Source organism: Anneissia japonica, unplaced genomic scaffold, assembly GCF_011630105.1.
Source record: "Anneissia japonica isolate Jap-2015-1 unplaced genomic scaffold, ASM1163010v1 scaffold5330_len1712360_cov203, whole genome shotgun sequence".
Taxonomy (NCBI): domain Eukaryota; kingdom Metazoa; phylum Echinodermata; class Crinoidea; order Comatulida; family Comatulidae; genus Anneissia; species Anneissia japonica.
In genome coordinates, this window is record NW_022711894.1 from 1,493,905 (window position 1) to 1,500,581 (window position 6,677).

Here is a 6,677-nt window from a genome sequence, read left to right on the forward strand (position 1 = left end):
GCTACTGGTTGATCAAGCTTAGATGTTCTGATAGCTGATCTATGTTGTGTCATTCTCATACGGAGAGTGTTTTTTGTTTCTCCGACATATTGTTTACCACAAATATTACAATATATGAGATAAATGATGATTGTGTAGAACGAAGGTTAGGTGGTTATATATATATGTATATATATATAAATCTAGAGAGCCGTTAACACTGTTAAATTATATATAAACCATCATATATATATGTATATTATAGTATCCGATGTTGTTGGTTCCACGTATGTCTCACAGAATGCATATGTATTTTGTCACCTACGAAAATTCATATATAATATGAATGTCATAGACGATCAATTTGGATCGAAGGTCTAATGTCTGTCCAACAATGTACACAACAAAAAGAATTACAAACTTTTAAATTTAACAAATAAGTAAATCTTTATTTCTAAAATAATAGGTCTTTTTAAACAATAAACAACACAATACAAACAATACAAACATAGAAAACATTAAATATTAAATATCAAATTCGCAACCAATGCTTTTAATTCTAATCATAACATTACTTAGCAATAATTAATTTAATGAAATATTGGTTATAACATGTTATATTTTCATTGCGGATTTTTTGGACTCAGTAAGTATGCATTTTCTTTTAGTTTTAAGGCATATGCGGATTTTATAAGTCCGCAATGACGATATAACGTGTTTTATCTTCGTGTATAGCAAATAACTACCAGTTTAATTAATATATAACATTATTGGAGTAAATAGTAATGACGAATACTACGTCTCTATTTAATCACTGTTCCCGCTTAAACACGTCTGTCTTGATAATGCGTTGAATATCCACCATCATTCTTGATAGGTATAACTGACGCACTGATTACGATACTCTACGCTTCATCATTGGTTTCTACTTGAAAAATTCCATACAATAGTACAGTAGCTCCCAAATATTAGGTTGAAAGTTAGGTGACACTGTATTAAAGCAAACATGCATAAAACAGTATGTCTTATAAACAATCACGTTATATAGGCCCATATGCACATGCAGCACATATGCATATAAACACACATCATATATATACATATATTATATGTGTATAAATACACACACATATATCTGTATACATATGTATATACAATTATACTCACATAATACACATGTTACATATTGTACCTATATATCAACAGTAGGTTTAAAGCTAATAATTTAATTATCCATACATTCACATTTACTGATATTTATATTATAATAAACTTTAAACATCCGTAAGCATAGCAATACTTTCAATTACTGTTTAAATACTCACAATGTCTGCAAACTGGGATATAAACTTTCTGTAATATCCTGCTAAACCGAGAAGAGATCTTACCTGTGTTTTTGTGATTGGTCTTTCTGCTTGCTCAATAGCTTTTAATTTATCAGGTTTTGGTCGTACTAGACCTTGTCCAATTATGTGTCCTAAAAATTCAACTTCTTCATAGCCAATGAAACATTTAGTAGGCCTAGCTGTTAATTTAGCACCTTTTAGTCTATCAAATACTACCTTAATTTTCTGTAGATGATCTTCCCATGTTTTAGTATGAATGAGTATGTCATCTATGTAGTTATGTACGTTAGGTATACCTTTTAAAAGTTTCCTCATTACTCTGCTAAATGTGGCACCTGAGTTTACCAGGCCGAACGGCATCATATTAAACTCGTACAAACCATCATGAGTGACGAAAGCTGTTATAGGTTTAGATTCTTCTGACATTGGAATCTGCCAGTATCCCTTGCTAAGGTCAATTTTGCTGAAATAACGATCTTCAGATAATTGAGAGAATATTTCATCCTGATCAGGTACAGGTTTCCTCATGTCACAACATGCTCTTAAAGAACCATCGGGTTTCTTAACTGCCACTAATGGACATGCATAAGGACTATTACTATGAGATATTATTCCCATCCTAAGCATGCTCTGAACTTCTTTACGAATGTCTTCCCGAAGTGCATGGGGTATTGGATAGGGTTTACTTTTAATTGGTTTAGTGTCAGTCAATTTGATTACATGTTTTCCTAACGTTGTCTTACCTGGGATATCTGTAAGAGTATCCTTATACTGCAGTAGTATTTGCTTTACCTGATGAGTTCGTTTTGTTAAGCCGTGGGTCAATTTTAACGTCAGAAATGTGTTCATTCTGAACCATAGGAGGAAGATGTATAAGTTTGTCTGTATGGAAAGGTTGAAGTTCATATTTACCTACTTCTTGATGTGGTTCATCTTCAAGAACTGAAGTACATACGATTTCATAAACACCCCGTTTATTTGGGTCCATCATCGATGCTGTAGTCTCTCTTCTATGATATTTCTTCAGTAAGTTTGCATGAAAAGTTTTGGTCCTGTGGCCAAAATCTATTTTGTAATTCATTGAACTTACCTTTTCTTTAATAGGAAACGGTCCTTTCCAGTGCATCAATAACTTATTGTTATCCGTGGGTAAAAGAAGGAGGACTTCATCTCCTACTTTCATGTCTCTAGTTCGTGCCTTCTTGTTATAATACATCTTGTATTTCTGCTTAGATTTTTGAAGTTCTTCTCGTGCTAACTGACCAGTCCATAATTCTTTCAGAATTTTCATAGCACCACGCACTGTGCGTCCATACAACAACTCGAATGGCGAGAAACCTGTACTAGCTTGAGGGGTCTCCCTATATGCAAATAGAAGTGGATCGATATATCGGTCCCAATCCCTAGGTTTTTCTTCGCATATTTTCTTTAGCATAGCCTTCAGTGTACCATTGAACTTTTCACAAAGACCATTACACATGGCATGATAAGGGGTTGTAGTCATACTATGAATTGAAAGTAATCTATTTACCTCTTTCATTATACCTGAAATGAATTGAGATTCTTGATCAGTTAAGACTTCTTTTGGAAAACCTAACCTAGAATACATGGATAGTAGTTCTTCAGCAACGGCTTCAGCTCCTATTGTAGTCATAGGTGCTGCTTCTGGATATCTTGTAGCATAGTCTACAAGTACTAAGATATAGCGATGGCCTCTTTCAGTTGCTGGCTTAAGGGGTCCGACTATATCTACCGCTACTCTTTGAAATGGTTCATCAATTAAAGGAAAATTACCTAATGGGACTTTCGTTATCCTACCTTTAGGAATGGTTCTTTGACATATGTCACATGATTGACAATACCTGGTCACGTCGGCTAACATTCCAGGCCATGTAAAGTTACTCATTACCTTGTCCCTGGTTTTTTGGATCCCTGGTGACCACCTAGAATAGATTCATGAGCTATCCTTAAGACATGTTCTCTGTAATCCTTTGGAACTACTACTTGCTTAAATGTATTCCCAAATTCTATCTTTGGAGAATTGAATTCCCTATAGATAATGCCATTGGATTTAACATACCTGTGGGTACTTCCGTTTTTACTTATTTTCTGCTCACCACTTTCAGCCAATTGTCTAACTTTCCTAAGCGTTGGATCGTCAGTTTGCTTAAGGCGCAACATATCTGCAGTGACTTCACTAATAGGTTAATCTAGCTAATGGTTTATCTTTTAGTTTGATTTGAGTTCTTGTCTGAACGGCAGCTTTGATAATTGGATCGGATTGTAGAGGAATTGATTCATTCGAATCGATTACCTTACAGTTAGTGTCCGGTTCATCAATTTGAGTCTTTCCCCAACTTAAGTCTGGGTCAGTCGGTTCTCTAACCCCTGAAATATTTCCTAGTATTAGGTCATATACTGGATTATCCATGCACACAGCTGAAACATGACCTACAAAATATGGAGTATCTATAACTATAGAAGCTGTGGGAAATCGTCTTACCGTACCATCAATGAGAATGCAGGTTTTGAAATCTCCAGTCATCTGGTTTGGTTCTACATGTTTGGTTTTAACAACTACACCACTGCATCCACTATCACGAAGGACTTGTATCGTGTGCTTACCAATTTTACCCTGTGTTACTGGCATACTGCTATCATAATGTTTGCATGCAGCTGTAACTTGATTAAGAACCGTTAATTTATGACCACAATCTAATGTGAAAAATCCTTTCTTACTTGCCTGATATAAATGTGAATCTGGTTTTATCATCATGAATGCGCCTGTGTCAGGACAATCTTTAGGTTGTAGCTTTACACATTCTTCTGATTTCACATCAGCCTGGATACGTTTATCTATGACGTTATTTACTACCTCAGTTAAGAAAGCAAGAGTTTGTTTCTGTCTACAATCACAAGCGTAATGTCCCTGTTTATTACAAACATAGCATGTAACCAGTGTACGTTTAACCTCTTTACCTTGTGGCTTACTTCTCTGATATTGGTGTGATGACTTGCTATCGTAACGACTATGTTCTCTTGGAGAGTTATTATAGTAAGTTTTGTTAGGTTTACTTTCAATACCTTTTAGCTGGCCGGGATACCAACATTTGTGTGCTTCAATGTATTGGTCAGCAAGTTTAGCCATTTCCTGAATAGTTTTGGGTTCCCTTTCTTTTAGAAATATAGAATGTTCAGAACTACATGAGTTTAAAAATTGTTCTCTTAATATTAAATCCTGCAACTTTTTGAAGTTATCAACTTTCTCTAATTCCATCCATCTTTGGAAATAATTATTAAGTTTAGTAACAAATTTAGAACCTGTATCATCATAAGAAGGTTTAACTTCACGAAATTTCTTACGGAATCCATCAGCAGTAAGGTGATAAGCACGCAACACTGCTTTCTTTACCTTATCATAATCCATAGCATCTTCTGTAGAAAGTGTAGAATATTCAAACAATACATTACCTTGTAGTAAAGCAGCAAGATTTGTAGCCCAATCAGTTGCTTTATCCCAACCCTGCATTTGAGCATATCGTTCAAATCTATTAAGATAAGCATCTACATCATCTTTATCTTGATTAAAAGGAGGTAATTTTGGAGCTTTACCCCTAACCCTTTCAGATTCTATGAAATTTTTGAGTTCTGCACCCTTTAGGCCAAGCTTTTCACCAATAACCATAAGTTTCTCTAATTCTAAGTGAGTAGCCATATTGACAAAATTATGAAATACAATAAATTCAAATACAATTTGATGCTAAGCGCAAGCAAGATTTCGAAAACACTAGTAATCAAGACCGTGAATTTATACGTTATGGCAAAACAATGAAACAAAATATCAATCACTTGCCCAATAACTGCAATAATCGCGTGGGGATCGAGTTGCCGAACTGGATAGAAACGCATTCAACAAGTATCACTATCTGAACTTTCGTACGTGGAACACGCCTGTAAATTACAATAATAATTATACAATATATCAATATACGAAATCTTATGTAACACCATTCACTCATTAGCCATTCAATTTGTTGCTACTTCTTGTTGGACAGTTAATTTCCCGGACGAGCCCCCATTTAATTGTCACCTACGAAAATTCATATGTAATATGAATGTCATAGACGATCAATTTGGATCGAAGGTCTAATGTCTGTCCAACAATGTACACAACAAAAAGAATTACAAACTTTTAAATTTAACAAATAAGTACTGTAAATCTTTATTTCTAAAATAATAGGTCTTTTAAAACAATAAACACCACAATACAAACAATACAAACATAGAAAACATTAAATATTAAATATCAAATTCGCAACCAATGCTTTTAATTCTAATCATAACATTACTTAGCAATAATTAATTTATAATGAAATATTGGCTATCGAAATCTTAAAGATTATCTTCGTGTATAGCAAATAACTACCAGTTTAATTAATATATTAAAACATTATTGGAGTAAATAGTAATGACGAATACTACGTCTATTTAATCACTGTTCCCGCTTAAACACGTCTGTCTTGATAATGCGTTGAATATCCACCATCATTCTTGATAGGTATAACTGATTACGATACTCTACGCTTCATCATTGGTTTCTACTTGAAAAATTCCATACAATAGCACAGCAGCTCCCAAATATTAGGTTGAAAGTTAGGTGACACTGTATTAAAGCAAACATGCATAAAACGAGTATGTCTTATAAACAATCACGTTATATAGGCCCATATGCACATGCAGCACATATGCATATAAACACACATCATATATATACATATATTATATGTGTATAAATACACACATATCTGTATACATATGTATATACATACAATTATACTCATATAATACACATGTTACATATTGTACCTATATATCAACAGTAGGTTTAAAGATTATAATTTAATTATCCATACATTCACATTTACTGATATTTATATTATAATAAACTTTAAACATCCGTAAGCATAGCAATACTTTCAATTACTGTTTAAATACTCACAATGTCCACTACCGTACTGTAGGTTAACATAGACGAGCTCCACCACGTTCAGCTGCGAGCCTTGTCGGAGTTTCTATCCTAACTCGCCACATTCCGTCGGTTTATAACTGAACAAAAAAATACTTTATCACGGTTCTACCAACTGTGTATAAATTCACAAAGGCCAGGCTTATACAGTATCGTGCGTGCAAAGCACACTGCGCCCCATGATAAGCTTACAATAAAACTGCTCGTCTCATGAACCTCACAGAATTGGCTGTGGGTTGACTCAATCGTATGATGGTAAATTTGAGAGTAATTCGAAATCTCGCGCTAGTCATTTTATATGACCGGCTGGCAACGGATTTACGCTT

At 34.2% G+C, this 6,677-nt stretch overlaps 1 protein-coding gene across 1 annotated transcript in view; it reads left to right on the forward strand.

Annotated features, from left to right (window-relative positions):
• The window catches only part of LOC117107645 (polycystic kidney disease protein 1-like 2), a 43,860-nt gene that overhangs the window by 3,126 nt on the left and 34,057 nt on the right, over positions 1 to 6,677 (forward strand). The window lies entirely within an intron of this gene.